We start from the raw sequence: 19,133 nt of genomic DNA, 5'->3' as shown, positions 1-19,133 counted from the left end.
CTTCTCCAGGGGATCTTCAAAACTCAGGGATTGAACCCAGGTCTCCTGCAGTGTGGGTGGATTTTTTACCAGCTGAGCCACAAGGGAAGCCCAATAATACTGGATTGGGTAGCCTATCCCTTCTCCAGCAGATCTTCCTGACCTAGGAATTGAACCCAGGGTCTCCTGCATTACAGGTAGATTCTTTACCAACTGAGCTTCTGCATATTCCCATCCAATCTCATAGAAATGACCACCACATTGGACTCTGTCTATGTCCTCACTTACTACTGCTTAAGGCCAGAAACTTTTTTGTATATTTATATACTCCTATACCCTGCTTATTTAACTTATACGCAGAGTACATCATGAGAAACATGGACTGGAAGAAACACAAGCTGGAATCAAGATTGCCGGGAGAAATATCAATAACCTCAGAGATGCAGATGACACCACTCTTATGGCAGAAAGTGAAGAGGAACTAAAAAGCCTCTTGATGAAAGTGAAAGCGGAGAGTGAAAAAGTTGGCTTAAAGCTCAACATTCAGAAAACGAAGATCATGGCATCTGGTCCCACCACTTCATGGGAAATAGATGGGGAAACAGTGTCAGACTTTATTTTTGGGGGCTCCAAAATCACTGCAGATGGTGACTGCAGCAATGAAATCAAAAGACGCTTACTCCTTGGAAGGAAAGTTATGACCAACCTAGACAGCATATTCAAAAGCAGAGACATTACTTTGCCAACAAAGGTCCATCTAATCAAGGCTATGGTTTTTCCTGTGGTCATGTATGGATGTGAGAGTTGGACCATGAAGAAGGCTGAGCGCTAAAGAATTGATGCTTTTAAAGTATGGTGTTATAGAAGACACTTGAGAGTCCCTTGGACTGCAAGGAGATCCAACCAGTCCATTCTGAAGGAGATTAGCCCTGGGATTTCTTTGGAAGGAATGATGCTAAAGCTGAAACTCCAGTACTTTGGTCACTTCATGCGAAGAGTTGACTCATTGGAAAAGACTCTGATGCTGGGAGGGATTGGGGGCAAGAGGAGAAGGGGACGACAAAGGATGAGATGGCTGGATGGCATCACTGACTCGATGGACGTGAGTCTGAGTGAACTCTGGGAGTTGGTGATGGACAGGGAGGCCTGGAGTGCTGCGATTCACGGGGTCACAAAGAGTCTGACACAACTGAGTGACTGAACTGAACTGAACTGAACTAATGGTCTAATATGTAAAGAAACTCACCAAATTTTTTTTTCCAGTGAGTGGCTGGAATGTTGCTCTTTTTTCAATAGCTTTGTGGGTTCTGCCTTTACATCACCTGGGTTGATATCCCAGCTCTACCACTAATGAGTTGTGTAATATTGGGTAGGTCACAAGTCCTTGCAGCTTCCCATGACTCTCTCTCCAACCAACTCAACATCTTTTATGTCTTACTGCAGATACAGATTCCTGGGAGAAAGCTCTGAATTGGCTGAATTTAAGTCACCTGACACGTGCTGCGTTATCTGGGAAAGGAATGGAAAATCTACTGAGAGGCAGCCATTTCTTGAAGGACCACACAACCTGAGGGATTCTGCAAAAGGGAGATAAGAATGCAAATAGGGGTAATGTCAGGACATGGGAGGGGAGAATGAGAGGTTATTGGTTAGTGGGTACAGAGTTTCCATTTTGCAAGATGGAAGAATTCTGAAGCTAGATGGTGGTGATGGTTACCCACCAATGTGAATGTAGATAATGCCTCTTAACTGTGTGCTTAAATACTTAAGATGATAGGTTTTGTGTTATATGTATTTCATTACAATTTAAAAAGTTTTTTAATATAATTAAGTAAAAAACAAACAAAAGTAAACAATTAGGAAAGAGTATATTGATGCTCAAATAACGGTAAGTGTCCCTAATAAGGCCCAAGAGGAGAAGTGCTTAAAAATCACTTTCGACTCTGGAGGTTTCAAGGGTACTTGCTGTTGTGTGGTCTTCAGAAAGTCACTTTGCCTCTCTGAGGCACAGAGTAAACTCAGATTACTCTTGGTCAACCATTGTTCTGGTTTTACTGCCTGACCCTTTGTAGCTCTTCTGGTTTCTCTCTTTTTTTTCCAGGTCTGCTCTTCCAAATTGCTCTCAATAGGGTGGTTCCTTAATAAATTTCCAGTAAATTCCTTTTCTGCTTAATATAGCTAGAGTCATTTTTTTTTTTTTTAAGTTTTTGCACGTAACCAAAACCCTGAGTAACAGACTTTTACTGAAACAAGTCTCCACTCCAAGGAGAAAGCCTGGAAGACATTCTAGAGGTAAGAAACACCCAAAATAAGATTTGAGATTCTTGTGAAGTTATTTTGACTCACATAGGCATTTCTTACATACACACTTAATTAGTCCTTGAACTATCTAAGGTTTTGTTGAAATAATGTTTGTGTAAATTGCTGTTTCAGATTCATCATCTTTTCAAAATTTCATACTCTCTTCATGCTTTCCCTGACATCTCACTCCATCCTCTTAGTAATAAACTTCTCTTCAATGCTCTGTTTACTGGTCTGTGTCCCTAACTGAGTTTCTGTGAAAAAATACTTCATATATTAAACATATGTATATCCCTAGTACCTAGGAAGTTCTTGGAATCTAGTAGGTCAGTAATAAAAGAACTAATGGATGAGGAGAAAAGTGAATGGATAAATTGCTGAATGTAGTCAGTTTGGTCTGGGGGAACTCTATTGGATTCTCTTTACCTGTCAGTTGATTTCCCTTTCCCCCTTAAGCTTTCTGGACTGTAGACATTCTTTTTGAAGTCCCATGACCACAGTCAACATTTGCACCATGGCTAATAAATTAGCATCACTTTGAAAACAAAAATGATTCCATTTTGCACTTGGAATGTGGTCTGAGAATTAGGAAGGGCAGGAGTGTTACTTGCCCTGAGGCCTGGAAAGTCTCTTGGTGTTTTATTAGGTAACAATTTCTGTTTTTACTGGATTTGCTGGTCACTAACTAGCCCCTGGGAACCTGAATAAATGCCAGGAGTGAAAAAGAAAACAGCATGCTCCCTGCTACTTAGAGACCAAATAACCTCCTAATCAAGAGGTACCTACCACTGAAATTAGAGGCATCTAACAATAATAGCAATTCTGAGCATGGACTTTTTAAAAGGAAAAGGCAAGCAGAAATAGGTCAGTGTGCATGACTTTTCTAGAAGTAGTTGGTATGAATTTCCCTTTCTGCTGGTCCTGCTCATGGGGAAGTTCTAGAAATGGGGCAAATCAAATGGTTTCTCATGATGACTTTGAGCTTAAAAGCAAGTACATTTTACAGAGGCCATTCGAAAATGGGTTCTCTTTTCAGGGATATCTGAGATTTAGGAAAGTAGTAATAATTTTTCAGAAAGTTTGGGTGTGAATTGATGCTACAGTCATGGTATTATTACTTTTAAACCCATATTGAACTCCTTCATGAATCTTATGTTGGAAACCAGAGCAGAGCTATGTCCTAGAACATGGTGGAGTGGCCTGACTACTACAAAAAGTTAGAAGATTTAGGTACAGTCCTATCTTTTCCTTTCACAGATAGGTGGCCCTAGTTGAGTCAGTTAATATCTCTGAGATTTGGTTTCCCAGTAATATCTCTGAGATTTGGTTTCCCAGTATGCTAATCAAGGATGTTTAGGGTTGTCCTTCTTGGGTCCCTACCTACATACCCAAGCTTTTTGAAGCCAGGGGATTCAAAATCTGTCAAATTTTTGGTAGGATGAAAAATCTGTCGAAGTATTTGGTAGGATGAAAGACATCATCAAAATGGAAGAGATTATAAGTGTATAATGGGATAGAGAAAAGGATATGTTCTCCAGGTGACCTCCTAACAACCTCCAGAAAATCTTTGAAACTTCACAATGAAGCTACACAAAGTGTGGAGCAGAGAAATAAGCTCAGGCCAAGCTTTGATGACAGGAAGACCTGGATTCAAATAATTACCGTGTCCAAACTTGTACTGCTTGCCACATGACAGGCCACTAAGTCTACACATGAGGAGTTGGGGCAAGGAATAGCAGCTTTATTTGGAAAGCCAGCAGACAGAGAAGGCAGTGGGCTAGTATCCTAAAGAACCATCTTATCTGAGTTAGAATTGAGACTTTTTCTTTACTAAAAGGGTAGGGGGTGTGGCTGACTGTTGCAAACTTCTTGGTGCAGGCATTCTTTTTTCTTGCAGCTGTCTAGGTACGTCTGGTAAAAAATGTTCCTATAAACCTCCAACAAGACAAGTGTCATTTTCTGTTCTACACCTTTTTAAAGATAATACCTTTAAAGAGAATGGACTATCATATATATTTCAGGCTATAGCATTCTTTCAGAAAGGTGCAGGGCCAACATGTCTAAGCACAGGCGACAGAATACAAGGGTTAAAGCTAAAGGAATAGATCAAATATGGAGTCAGATTTGTTCTTCTGTTACAAAAATCTCTCAAGGAATCTATCTTCTCTGAACCTTGATTTTACCATTGTAAAACAGAGATGCGATAGGATTCATATAGGGATTAGAAGAAATAATAGAAACTGTGCCTGAAACACGGGAGGCCCTTGGTTTTAACTCCCACTGCCCCCTCAACTTTTCAGAATTTCTAAGGAGAATGATTAAAAAAAAAAGAATCGATAAAAATTATGGAAATTCTGTTAAGTGTTATAACACAACAGAATTTCCATAATTTTTATCGACTCTTTTTTTTAATAATAGAGACCATAGATAACACTTAACAGAATTTCCATAATTTTTATCAACTCTTTTTTTTTTATCATTCTCCTTAGAAATTCTGAAAAGTTGAAGGGGCAGTGGGAGTTAAAACCAAAGGCCTCCAATGTTTCAGGCACAGTTTCTATTATTTCATCTAATCCCTATATGAATCCTATCGCATCTCTGTTTTACAATGGTAAAATCAAGGTTCAGAGAAGATAGATTCCTTGAGAGATTTTTGTAACAGAAGAACAAATCTGACTCCATATTTGATCTATTCCTTTAGCTTTAACCCTTGTATTCTGTCGCCTGTGCTTAGACATGTTGGCCCTGCACCTTTCTGAAAGAATGCTATAGCCTGAAATATATATGATAGTCCATTCTCTTTAAAGGTATTATCTTTAAAAAGGTGTAGAACAGAAAATGACACTTGTCTTGTTGGAGGTTTATAGGAACATTTTTTACCAGACGTACCTAGACAGCTGCAAGAAAAAAGAATGCCTGCACCAAGAAGTTTGCAACAGTCAGCCACACCCCCTACCCTTTTAGTAAAGAAAAAGTCTCAATTCTAACTCAGATAAGATGGTTCTTTAGGATACTAGCCCACTGCCTTCTCTGTCTGCTGGCTTTCCAAATAAAGCTGCTATTCCTTGCCCCAACTCCTCATGTGTAGACTTAGTGGCCTGTCATGTGGCAAGCAGTACAAGTTTGGATTCAGTAACTATTTGAAAGAGGAGAGTGAAAAAGTTGGCTTAAAGCTCAACATTCAGAAAACAAAGATCATGATATCTGGTCCCATCACTTCATGGGAAATATATGGGGAAACAGTGGAAACAGTGTCAGACTTTATGTTTTTGGGGCTCCAAAATCACTGCAGATGGTGACTGCAGCCATGAAATTAAAAGACATTTACTCCTTGGAAGAAAAGTTATGACCAACCTAGATAGCATATTGAAAAGCAGAGACATTACTTCGCCAACAAAGGTCCATCTAGTCAAGGCTATGGTTTTCCCAGTAGTCATTTATGGATGTGAGAGTTAGACTGAAGAAAGCTGACGGCTGAAGAATTGATGCTTTGAAGTGTGCGTTGGAGAACGCTCTTGAGAGTCCCTTGGACTGCAAGGAGATCCAACGAGTCCATTCTAAAGGAGATCAGCCCTGGGATTTCTTTGGAAGGAATGATGCTAAAGCTGAAACTCCAGTACTTTGGTCACCTCATGCGAAGAGTTGACTCATTGGAAAAGATTCTGATGCTGGGAGGGATTGAAGGCAGGAGGAAAAGGGGATGACAGAGGATGAGATGGCTGGATGGCATCACCGACTCAATGGACGTGAGTTTGAGTAAACTCTGGGAGTTGGTGATGGACAGGGAGGCCTGGTGTGCTGCGATTCATGGGGTCGCAAAGAGCTGGACACGACTAAGCGGCTGAACTGAACTGAACTGATGGTCTCTATAGAAGTTTTCCCCATTGGTGTTTGAGTTAGGGGTAATTGAGGAATACTGAGAGAGGTTTCTCTTGAGAAAGCTTAAATGTGGCCAAAAAAAAAAAATTATTCTCTAAGAGAAAAATAGTAAAATCATAAATGAATTAGAGCACAGATATATTGTGTTGGCCTAAAAGTTTGTTTGGATTTTTCCATAAGATATTACAGAAAAACTCAAAAGAACTTCTTGGTCAATCCAATACAAAGTCATTTTAAAAAGATATAACAATTCTCCAACTGAAGGCCCTGACTCTAACCTGATTAAATATATTCACATAGTTAAAGGAAGTGCCCCCAGAGTTTAATGGCTTTTGGTCAGGCAACAAAAATACAGAGGAGAAAAAGAGTTATTTTGGTGGCCAATAGTGAGGCCCCTTTTAACTTTGTGTTCTAATGAAAAGGTCTTGGTGGAGGAATTACAATCATTATGGCCCCAGTGGCCAGGTCACCTTGAGTTGGGGAGGTCTGTGTTAGTCTTATAGCAGACAGCTTAATATAGTAGCGAATAGCACTGCTGTGTTGTAACACAGACAAAGGTTTAAATCTTGGCCCTGGTATTTACTAGCAGGATAGCTTTAGCCAAGCTGTTCAACCTCTCAAATTCTCAGTTTTCTAATCTAAAAAATGGGGATAGTATTAATCCCAACTCATACTGCTGTTATGAGGCCTACATGCCATGATATATGTGAATTACTTAGTGATTGGCATCTGGAAAATCCTCAATAAATATTAGCTTTTCCTATTCACTGCAGATGGTGACTGCAGCCATGAAATTAAAAGATGCTTACTCCTTGGAAGGAAAGTTATGACCAACCTAGATAGCATATTCAAAAGCAGAGACATTACTTTGCCAACAAAGGTTCATCTAGTCAAGGCTATAGTTTTTCCAGTGGTCATGTATGGATGTGAGAGTTGGACTGTGAAGAAGGCTGAGTGCTGAAGAATTGATGCTTTTGAACTGTGGTGTTGGAGAAGACTCTTGAGAGTCCCTTGGACTGCAAGGAGATCCAACCAGTCCATTCTGAAGATCAGCCCTGGGATTTCTTTGGAAAGAATGATGCTAAAGCTGAAACTCCAGTACTTTGGCCACCTCATGCGAAGAATTGACTCATTGGAAAAGACTCTGATGCTGGGAGGGATTGGGGGCAAGAGGAGAAGGGGATGACAGAGGATGAGATGGCTGGATGGCATCACTGACTCGATGGACGTGAGTCTCAGTGAACTCCGGGAGTTGGTGATGGACAGGGAGGCCTGGTGTGCTGCGATTCATGGGGTCGCAAAGAGTCAGACACGACTGAGTGACTGATCTGATCTGATTATTATTTGAGCTTGTTTACATTAAGTTATCATTCAGTTAACTCTCCTGGGTTTGCTTGCCTAATTTTGAAGGAGTTTCTTGACTTTCCCAAGTTGGTCTGGCCATAGAGGAAATATAATGATTATTTTTATGGTCCATGTGATAGTTATACTTCTTATTATAAATTAAAAAAATACCATTCTTATTTACCTGCCATTTTCTCTGAGACTGGATAATTTCAACACATTATTGAGGTTATGCCTGCAGCCATATGAGGTTGACAAAGATCAGGATCTGAGCAGTATAAACTGTGCTTAATTCGCAATGGAAAACATCTCTTAGTAAACATTCTGTAAGTCAAAAAAAACCTGGCAGCTTCCAGATGCATCCCAATAGTACAATATATGCTATCAGTGAGCAATTCAGAGGGGGAAATTTGGTAGGATTATCATGGTCACATCTGGCTAATTCAAGAACTTCATTATTCTATTAGACCAAATTATAAAGAAAAAGTGTTTTGGGAACTTAATTATGCATCAGAATCACCTGCAGGGCTTATTGAAATTTAAGTTGCTGGGCCCCTCCACCAGAGTTTCTGATTCAGTAGGTTTTGGTGGTGGTTGTTTAGTCACTAAGTTGTGTCTGACTTTTGTGATCCCATGGACCATAGTACACAGGCTCCTCTGTCCTTGGGATTTCCCAGTCAAGAATACTGGAGTGGGTTGCCTTTTCCTTCTCCAGGGGATCTATCTTCCCAACCTAGGATTTGAACCCAGGTCTCCTGCATTGCAGGCAGACTCCTATTTTACAGGTGGCTTCTTTACTGACTGAGCTACAAGGAAAGCCCAATAGGCCTGGGGTGGGGCTCATTCCAGGTGATGATGCTGCTGCTAGCTTGGAGACCACATCTTGAGAATCACTGCTCTGAAGTGTTTCAGAATATCACTTTCAAGATAGTCATTTATTTAATGTAAAAACATTTGTTAATATCTGCCATATTCAGGCACCATGCTGGGTTTTGGATATACAATAATAAGCACCTACCAGAAGACAGATAAATAAACTAGGATGCCTATAACTAGAAAAAGTAAGTTGGTAAGCCAATCGAACTACTTCCCATTTGGTTGGTCTCTCCTCTGAAGGAGAATCTATATGGGAATTTAATCAATTTGAATAGCTTGTTTGGAAAATCTAATGTTAGGCGCAAGGATGTTGAGTAATATTAATGAGCAGGGCTGTAGTCAGCAAGGATGCCCAGCTCTATCTACTTCTCTAAACTTCAACCTGCCTCCTTTCTTGCTTGTTCCTCCAAATAGTTCTAGTCAGATTGGATATTGTGTGATTAAATTTGCATATGTATGGCTTTGTTTCCTGTTCCTACGTTTTCCTTCCACACATTTGGATGATAAGGTAAAAGAAGCCTTGCTCCTTAGAACACATCCTGCCACCTTGCTTTTTGGCTAAGAGAAGGGAAAAGTTTCCATTGCCTTTGAAGCAATAGCAGGGGTTCCAACCCAGGATACCCAGACTTTATACCAGGAAGTACTGAAAATTAGCCCAGTTCACCATTACACAGTGCCTTGTTCCCATTGCAGCACTAATTTTTTGAATTTATGTTTAATTAGAGGATAACTGCTTTACAATGTTGTATCGATTTCTGCCATACAACAATGGGAATCAGCCATGTGCTCTGTGCTAAGTTGCTTAGTCTTGTCTGACTCTTTGCGGCCCCATGGACTGTAGCCCACCTCGGTCCAAGGGGAATTTCCAGACAAGGATCCTGGAACGGGTTGCCATGCCCTCTTCCAGGGGATCTTCCCAACCCAGGGATCGAATTCAGGTCTCCTGCATTGCAGGCGGATTCTTTACCATCTGAGCCACCAGGGAAGCCCATGAAATTATCCATAAATATACATTATTTTTTAAAATTTGACTTAGTTTTTTAGAGCAGTTTTATATTTACAGAAAAATTGAGCAAGAATTTTTGATAGAGCATTCCCATATACCCGATTACCACACAGACACAGCCTCCTCTGTATCAATGTCTTGCACCAGAGTGGTACGTTTGTTACAATTGATGAACTTACATTGACACGTCATTGTTACCCACTGTCCAAGTTGACATTAGTGTTCGCTCATTGTGCTATATATTCTGTGGGTTTTGGTGAATGTATAATGACATGTATCTACCATTATAGTATAATACAGAACACTTTTACTTTTCTGAAAATCCTCTGTACTCTACCTGTTTATCCCTCCCTCATCCCCCTGCCTGGCAACTGCTCCTCTTTTTACTGTTTACATAGTTTTGCCTTTTTCAGAATGTTGTGTAGGTGGAATCATATTCATTAATTTTTAAATATTCAGGTGCTTCAAGAACACTGTAGGTGTTTTTCCAGAAATATTGCAGGCTTTTTGTATACCCTAGACAAATGATATTGCCCAGAAAATCAATTCCATAAAGAGAAAATCTGAGAAGCCACTGGGCTATATGCCAAGGCCTTGTGGAAGAAAATACACTGTCAAATTTTCACATGCATGCTCACTCAGTCATGTCCAAGTCTTTGCGACCCCATAGACTGTAGCCCACCAGTCTCCTCTGTCCATGGAATTCTCCAGGCAAGAAATACTGGAGTGAGTTACCATTTCCCCTACTCCAGGGGATCTTTCCGACCACCCCCCACCCCTTCCCAGGGATCAAACCCATGTCTCCACGTCTCCTGCATTGGCAGGCAGATTGTTTACTGCTCCAATGAGCCACCTAGGAAGACCACTATGCTGAAAATAACTCTGGATTCTGCAGAAAACCTGCCTTCCATTAGTCCATCCTTTATTTCTGTGATCAGAGAAGGAATATCAAAATGATAGTTAAAAATTGAATAAAGACCTCAGAGGAGGCCATCTATGTTCTCGAGGCCTCTTTTCCGTTCCAAGCTCTAAGCATCCACAATAGATGCTCCTTTCACTAGAGAAATGAAGCCTCTGAAGACATTCCTTAGACTTTAATGTTTGGATGATTAACAGCCTTGGTGTCCTGAACCCATTACTGATGTTATAAAGTTATGAAACCTCTCCCCAGAAGATAGCTATCCACAAAAGTATCCATAAAATGTCAGGGATTCCACTGAAACCTGAAGACCACTGACTTAATGTAAAAATAATGTAAAACAAAAACAAAACTAAAACTTTAAAAGATTAATACCCTTCTCTGAATGGATATTATCTAACTCACCTGGAACATGATTGACTATCCATCAGTTTGGCTACTGTACCCCATTAGAATAGATGGTGATTGGTTGTTCTGGTGCCATTTGAAAGTCAAATGAATTCATAAAATTTGTAAAGCATTTTCTTGGTGATTATTGAAATAACTTCAAGTTCTTGACCATTTGTGTATGAGGGTCTAATCACTGAAATTCCTAACTACGTTAGAAACTGTAACTTAATGCAAACATTTCTTCAAATACTAATTCTTAGAAATGTATGGATCATGTTACTACTTATTGCTAAACAGAAATATACTCCATAATACAGTTAGTGAATATTCATCCTTTCCTCGTTTCTGTGGTTCTAAGAAAACTGAGATGCTCTTGACATATGCATTAATATACATGAGTTTTCTCCCAGAACTTCTCAGCCATCTCTCATAGGCCCTAACTTTTGCACAGATTTTTCACTCAACACATTCATTGAGTGCCGGGGTCCTGCCCCGGCTGATCCAGGGTATTCGAAGCGGGGACGGCGTCGGCGACCTATTTATTTAAATATTTTATCAAAGATATAAAGAGTAATAGGATGAGGATAGCTCAGTAGGAAAATTCAGTGGAGAAAAGAGGCTGAGTGGCTTGGTTTACGCGGGAGACCAATAAAACTTCAAGACAAGAAGTTTGCACCACTTACGTAGGCCGCAGGCGTCCTTCCGTTCTCCCGAAGGAGAGGAGACACTGAGGCCTCCCCGGTCGGATCTTAGAAGCCCAGGCATAATTAGTAAGCATGGTGGGTTCCGCGCTCCAGATGGAGACCCAGCCAGAGTGAGAGAGAGAGCGACATGGGGAGACCAGTATTTCGAGAAACTGATCCCAATTCTTTATTTTCCGTGGTCTACTTTTATACATTGAGATGTTATGCAAAAGTCACGCGGGGTCAGCAGTCCTGACTTTTATCAAAGTCAGGTGCTTCATACAAATGTATACAGAGGTCTTAGGGGTGTTACATCATCTTCTGGCCAGGGGGGCCTGCTGACAATTTACGACCCTCTCCTTGTGACAGCGGTCAGTCAATCAGGACACTTATTTCTCCAGGGCTGATTATTCTCAAAACAGATGCCACCCAAATAAAGTTACATTCCTACAGGGTGAGGGTGTAGTGGGTTTTAGTTAAGGAAAGAATTTACTTAGCCTAAGGTCTAACGTGATTAATATCAAAGGTTAATTCTATATATTCATTAATGTGTGTAAGGGCAGGGGATATGGAGACTTAGCAACAAACATTGGCTCAACAAATGAAAAACCCTTCACCAACACAATTTCTAATTAGCCCATTATACTTATACTAATAGTTTTCTAACTTTTCTAAGGAACCTGTTTTTAGAAGGTTTAAAGCATCTTGTGCCTCTCACGGTTGGGAGGCTGTGAGCGATCACATGTGGCCGGACAAGCCTGTCAGGCAGGCCAGAGAACCTTCAGAGGAGTTTGTAGGTTAAAACACTCTTATCACGCCCAGGAATTATTATAAACTGGAGCTCTAAGTTAACTCCTTCTCCAAAAGAGGTGGTGGGGGACAGCCCCCCCGTAAAGTCAGAGGTGTAGGTAAGAGCTCAAAGTAGTAAAGTAGGCAGGCTCTGGTTATGGGGGTAGATGCTCGAGGAGTTCCAGGGGGACTCCTGAGGCTCAATCCCGCCTTTGCGTATGTCGAGCCTCCTTCCTCATGACCTTTGTCACGGGCGGAGTACCTCACTCTGGCCCCCAACAATTGAGGGCGCATTCAATGCCCCAGCACTGCACTAGACCCTTGCTGCTGCTATTGCTAAGTCGCTTCAGTCGTGTCCGACTCTGTGCGACCCATAGACGGCAGCCCCCCAGGCTTCCCGTCCCTGGGATTCTCCAGGCAAGAACACTGGAGTGGGTTGCCATTTCCTTCTCCAATGCGTGAAAGTGAAAAGTGAAAGTGAAGTTGCTCAGTCCTGTCCGACTCTAGCGACCCCACGGACTGGGCTCCTCTATCCATGGGATTTTCTAGGCAAAAGTACTGGAGTGGGGTGCCATTGCCTTCTCCGACTAGACCCTTAGGGTACACAGATAGAAGCTGAAATAGCGAAAACAGAGTGTAGTAAGGAACTAAATAAAGATACAAATCCCATTTGTGGAATTTTTTTTTTTTTTAAATCTTAGACACATTATTTAGTATCTTTGAAACCATTTCCCCATCTGAAATAGAAAGGAGTAGCAATAATTACTGAGTAGATTGATGATACATAATATATCTCACGTTGACATAACCTATTTTATTCTGCGTTTTGGGGCTCTTGCTTTCAAAGAAATATTTTTTCCTCATCTTTTCCCCACAGATTGAAAGTATCTGAATGTAGTTGCAGTGAAAATTTACTTTTCTATATTAGTTGTTGGTGTTAAGATTTCCCTCCCTTGGTTATTTTCAGCCTTTTCTCATATCCATCAAGTGTACATACTTCAGGGCAGAGTAGGATCCTTTTCCTACTACTACATGCAAAAAGTCTTTTGCCAAGAATTTAGCTGTGATGTGCTTGGCACACAGCAGAGCAACAGAAAGAGAAATGAATGGTCACTGCAATTATAAATGGGTTAACATTCCACTGTACTGCAAAAGAATAGATTTCAGGCAAGGCTGCAACAAGAGATTGAGGGGAGGGGGCATGTACAACTGACTCCATTCAAACATGGAAACAAACCCTTCTAAGAAAGATTACAGAAAGAAACACCTGCTATCCAATTCTTCACATAAAAATTTGGCCCAAATACAGGGGGCAGTTTGAAACAACTTTAATATCCCAAGTTAAAGGAACCAAATAAGAGAATTGTACAAATGAATTCCTGAGAATGGACCTTTATAATTCTGACTGCTATTTAAAACCAATAGAGTATAAGTCAGAGTTCAGAGCTCATCTTTTCCATCTTACATTTCCAGAAAATGTTTTTCTTTTGTATCAAGATTTAGTATAGCCACTTGAAAAATTACAAAATTCTGGCTGGGACCGTGACCCTTCACTGGTGTTTTCTGCTTTTCTCAGCTACTGGCAATGTAAGCCCGAAAAGCTATTGGCTCAGATTCTCTCCAGTTTCTGCGGCCATTATTTTCTTCGCCTTCGTCCTTCCCTTCTACCTCTGCCCACTCTCCCTCCTCTTCTTCCTCTGTGCCTTTTCCCTCTTCTTTTGATTGAAGTACAATTTTCATACAATAAGATGCACAGATATAAGATAAACATTTAATTAACTTTGATACATGAAATTGCCTATGTAGCCCACATATCTATTAAGATATAAAATACTCCCATCATCCTAGATAGATTTGGAATCAGCACAAGAGAGCTATCTCAATTGCCTGGAAACAACCAATGTTTTGGGTTCTTTCACCATAGATTAGCTTTTCTGGTAGTAGAAGTTTTTCTTTGTATCTAGCTTTTATTCTTTTTGGAATTCATCCATGTCACTGCACCTATTGGTAATCTGTTCTATTACTGAATCAGTTTATAATATGTAAACATACCACAATATATTTATACTTTCTCCTATTGATAAATATTTGTGTAGTTTTCAGTTCTGTGACTTTGTAAATAAAGCTACTGGAAGCATGTCCTAAATATAAATTTATTTGTTTGCAAATGGTATTTATAATTTTATTTTTTGAATAAAATTGTTGTTAGTATATGTAGACAATAAATTATCTATATTCTAAAATTTTCTTTATTTATTATAGTTATTTTGTAGATTCCTGAAGATATTCTCTGAAAATAATTATGTTGTCTGCAAGTGAAGACTGTTTCGCTTCTTTTATTTCTCAATGCAATAATGAATAGAAATGGTGAAACCCAACACCCTATTTTATTCCATCTCAGGTGAAATGATTCAGTCTCTATTAAGAGTGATCTTGTTGTGCCTTTTTATACATGCCCTTTGCCTGGTTTGGGAAGTTTCTATGCATTCTTAGTTTGTTAAGATTTTTTAATCATACATTTAGCATTGAATTTGATGAAGTGCAAGATCTGTATCCATTCAGATAATCATAAGACTTTTCTTCTTTATGTTATTTCAATATTGCAGTTTATAATGATTGCCTTTTAAGTGTTAAACTAAATTTGCATTCCTGAGATGAACATATCTTCTTTCTCATAATGTAGTAAAACTTTACTGTTTTGCTGAATTTGATTTGCTGGCACTTTGTTATAAAATTATGTACCTGGATTCATGAAGAATATTGGTGTGCAATTTTGTTCCCTGTAATGTATTTATTTGGTTTAAACATCAGGTTTATGATATGGCAAGTATTCCATTTTTCTCTTTCTATTGAAAGAGAATGTTTTATTTTAATGAGAAGATTCAGTTCAGTTCAGTTGCTCAGTCATGCCGACTCTTTGCGACCCCATGAATTGCAGCACGCCAGGCCTCCCTGTCCATCACCAACTCCCGGAGTTCACTCAAACTCATGTCCATTGAGTCAGTGATGCCATCCAGCCATCTCATCCTCTGTCATCCCCTTCTCCTCCTGCCCCCAATCCCTCCCAGCATCAGAGTCTTTCCCATTGAGTCAACTCTTCGCATGAGATGGCCAAAGTACTGGAGTTTCAGCTTTAGCATCATTCCTTCCAAAGAACACCCAAAGCTGATCTTCTTTAGGATGGACTGGTTGGATTTCTTTGCAGTCCAAGGGGCTCTCAAGAATCTTCTCCAACACCACAGTCCAAAAGCATCAATTCTTTGGTGCTCAGCTTTCTTCACAGTCCAACTCTTAATTCCATACATGACCACTGGAAAAACCATAGCCTTGACTAGATGGACCTTTGTTGGCAAGGTAATGTCTCTGTTTTTGAATATGCTATCTAGATTGGTCATAACTTTCCTTCCAAGGAGTAAGCGTCTTTTAATTTCATGGCTATAATCACCATCTGCAGTGATTTTGGAGCCCCCCAAAATAAAGTGTGACACTGTTTCCACTGTTTCCCCATCTATTTCCCATGAAGTGGTGGGACCAGATGCCATGATCTTCGTTTTCTGAATGTTGAGCTTTAAGCCAACTTTTTCACTCTCCTCTTTCACTTTCATCAAGAGGCTTTTTAGTTCCTCTTCACTTTCTGCCATAAGGGTGGTATCATCTGCATCTCTGAGGTGATTGATATTTCTTTGGGCAATCTTGATCCCAGCTTGTGCTTCTTCCAGCCCAGCGTTTCTTACAATGTAATCTGCATACAAGTTAAATAAGCAGGGTGACAATATACAGCCTTGACGTACTCCTTTTCCTATTTGGAACCAGTCTGTTGTTCCATGTTCTGTTCTAACTGTTGCTTCCTGACCTGCATATAGGTTTCTCAAAAGGCAGGTCAGGTGGTCTGGTATTCCCATCTCTTTCAGAATTTTCCGCAGTTTACTATGATCCACACAGTCAAAGTCTTTGGCATAGTCAATAAAGCTATTACTATTTCTGAAAAGTTTGTGCTACAGTGCTACAGTGCTACAGTGAGTGAAACAATCTGGTATTTTCATTGTGGAAAAATTTTGTGAATAAATTTATCTAATAGACTATTTTTATTTTCAATATTTATAAAGGTTTTATTTCTCCAAGAATTTGTACATGATTTCCAAGTTGTCAGATTTATTGGCATAAAATTGTTTATAATAATCTCATAACTTTTTTCTATCTGTGGTAATTGAATTAATGGTAAATTTTATTCATGATATTGATAATTTGCTCTCTACTTCCTAACTGATCTCTCTAACTAGGAACAAATGTAAAGATATTTTCAAGGAACTAAACTTAGGTTTTGCTAGATTGTTTTATTTATTTATTTATATCATTAATTTTTGTTCATATCTTTATTATTTCTACCTTACCACTTTAGGTTTTCTTTTTCTTAATTTCTTTAAGTGAACTTTTTAGATCACTAATTTTAGAGCTTCCTTTTTTTCTAATATGAGATTTAAAGGTGTACGTTACCCTTTAATCAATGCTTTAGCTACATGCTACAAGTTTTGATATTTTGTGATTTCATTATCATTTAGTTAAAAATATTTTCCAGGTTTATTTGGGATTTCTTCTTTGACTCATGGACAATTTAGAACAATTGGGGTATTGTCTAATATCCAAGTATTTCAGGAATTTTCAGGATGGTAAAAAAGCAAATATTTATATATTTAACAAACCAATATAGAGACTGTTCCCTGATGAAAATTAAGAAATAAGTAGCACAGATGGTTTTTCTGGGGGAATGTCTATTTGCTTTCTTAAGTACTGAACAATGAGTTTTAAAATCTTCAGCTATACTTGTGGATTAATTTATCTTTCCTTTTTGTTCTCTTAAGTTTTGTTTCCTATAATTTGAAACTCTGTTATTAGATGCATGAATATTTAAGATTGCTATATATTTCTGCTGGAGACATTTTTTTTATCATAGTGATATATCTCCTTTCATCTCTAATAATATTTCTTGTTCTGAAGTCTCCTTAGTCTGTGTTATTAATACAGCCAAGCTACCTGTCTTTAAATTAGTGTTTGTATGATATATATTTGTTGTACCTTTATATTATCTGTAGCTTTATATTTTCAGTTTGTTTCTTGAAGACATTATTTACTAGAGTCTTGCTTCTCATAGAGTCTAATGTTGTCAATCCTTAATTGGGGTATTAGTGAAAGCGAGGTCGCTCAGTCGTGTCCAACTCTTTGCAACCCATAGACTATAGCCTACCAGGCTCCTCTGTCCGTGGGATTTTCCAGGCAATAGTACTGGAGTGGATTGCCATTTCCTTCTCCAGGGGATCTTCCCAACCCAGGGCTCGAACCCGGGACTCCCGTATTGTAGACAGACGCTTTATCATCTGAGCCACAATTATTGATATGAATGAGTAAACTATGCTATCTTTGGTGTGTTTTCTAATGGTCCCATTTCTTTTTATTTATTTTTTATCTGCTTATCCTCTCTTCTTTCAGCATAACTGAGTGTATTTTAGTATTTTATTTTATTTTCTTCTTAATCTTTTGGCTACACCTCTTGAATTTTAGTTACTGTTTATAGGATTTCCAATATATGACTGTACATATAAAACAAGAATCTTACACTTGATCCCTTCTCAACATTTGCACTACTCTTGTCATATACTTTATTTCTATAAACTTCATATTATGTTGTTACAATTTTTGCTTTAGATGGTCACTAATCTTTTAAAATATTAAAACATAAGAATAGTATTTTTTACATGTATCCACATTTAGCATTTCCAATGTTCATTTATATAGATATGGATTTCCAACTATTATCTCAGCCTATGGAACTTCCTAGTTTTTGCTGTCCTGGCCTACCGGTGGTAGAGTCTCTTGAGTATTTGTGGCCTGAAAAATTTTAATTTCATTTTCATTTTAAAGAAGATAAACTTAATCCTAGATCTGGGGCTCTGAAGACTGTCTCTTGCTGTTCAATTTTTTCCAAGCTGTTTCAAGGACACTCTCCTAGACATGTAGAGCCATACTATAACATGATAAGAGGAGCTCACACATCCTTCAACTGAGTGAGTTCCAAGCTTACCTTTATTATAACCATTATTTGAAATAGCCTTTGTTGCTTCCTTCAGGTTGTATACTACTACCAGCCATTTGTTTCTACTATATCTCATTATTCAGTATGTATTTGCATCTGTTATCAGTAATAACTCTCCTAATATCTGAAAGACACTGAACAAATTGCCCAAGGCATTATGTTGAAAATAATCAGCATGGTAAAAACAAGTATACACCATTGGCTAGGAAGTAGATCTGGATGCTAGTTCCACATTTTTCAATAATTAGCTTCAGGTTTGTCCTGGAGCATCTTGAGTCTTGGCTAACTCATTGTTTTCTCATCTGTAAAATGGAGAAAATACATATTTCATGAAATTGCTGTGGAACTAACTAATGACATAGAAAAGTGCCAGACCTGAACTCAATCAGTCATTGCTGAACCTGAATGATTCACATGAACATGATGTGAAAATGCCAAGAGTTACTTACATAGAAATCGTCAAGATGAATTACAACATATTGACTGGACTTCTATCCAAACACAAATAACTTCTGAAAATTTAGAAAATGGATTTAGGTAAAGCAAAGTGATTTGAAAATGTTAGTTTTAAGAAGAATCCTGGAAGGATGGGGGTGTGAAATGATGATCCTGGAAAGTTTTAATAACATCTCATTCAAATCAATTTAATTCCACTCAACTCATTTTATTTGGGTTTCTTCCTAGTACCAAATTCTAATAATTAGGAAATGAAAAAAAAAATCCCTTCCATCAAGGAACCTACAACTTAATGAGAAACAGGTAACATATAGTGACGCATTGTAACATTTTGTCCAGGTGTGCAGGCTTTGGCATGAAACTACCTGATTTGGAATCCCTGCTTCCCAACTTACTAATTGTATGACTCTTGACAAACTATTT

General features: G+C 38.8%; 1 long non-coding RNA gene across 1 annotated transcript; it reads left to right on the top strand.

The window, feature by feature from the left end:
- The first annotated feature begins 1,427 nt into the window (after positions 1 to 1,427).
- Positions 1,428 to 14,753, top strand: LOC147375474 (uncharacterized). The gene is made up of 3 exons (XR_015160136.1): positions 1,428 to 1,587; positions 2,184 to 2,271; positions 14,429 to 14,753. It is a non-coding gene; the product is annotated as an uncharacterized LOC147375474 (long non-coding RNA).
- Positions 14,754 to 19,133: the final 4,380 nt, after the last annotated feature.

Source organism: Bos grunniens, chromosome 3 (assembly GCF_055505025.1).
Source record: "Bos grunniens cultivar Pamir isolate PY7600 chromosome 3, Bosgru_T2T1.0, whole genome shotgun sequence".
Taxonomy (NCBI): Eukaryota; Metazoa; Chordata; class Mammalia; order Artiodactyla; family Bovidae; genus Bos; species Bos grunniens.
The sequence above is the reverse complement of the archived record's forward strand: the minus strand, read 5'-3'. Positions and strand labels throughout refer to the sequence as shown.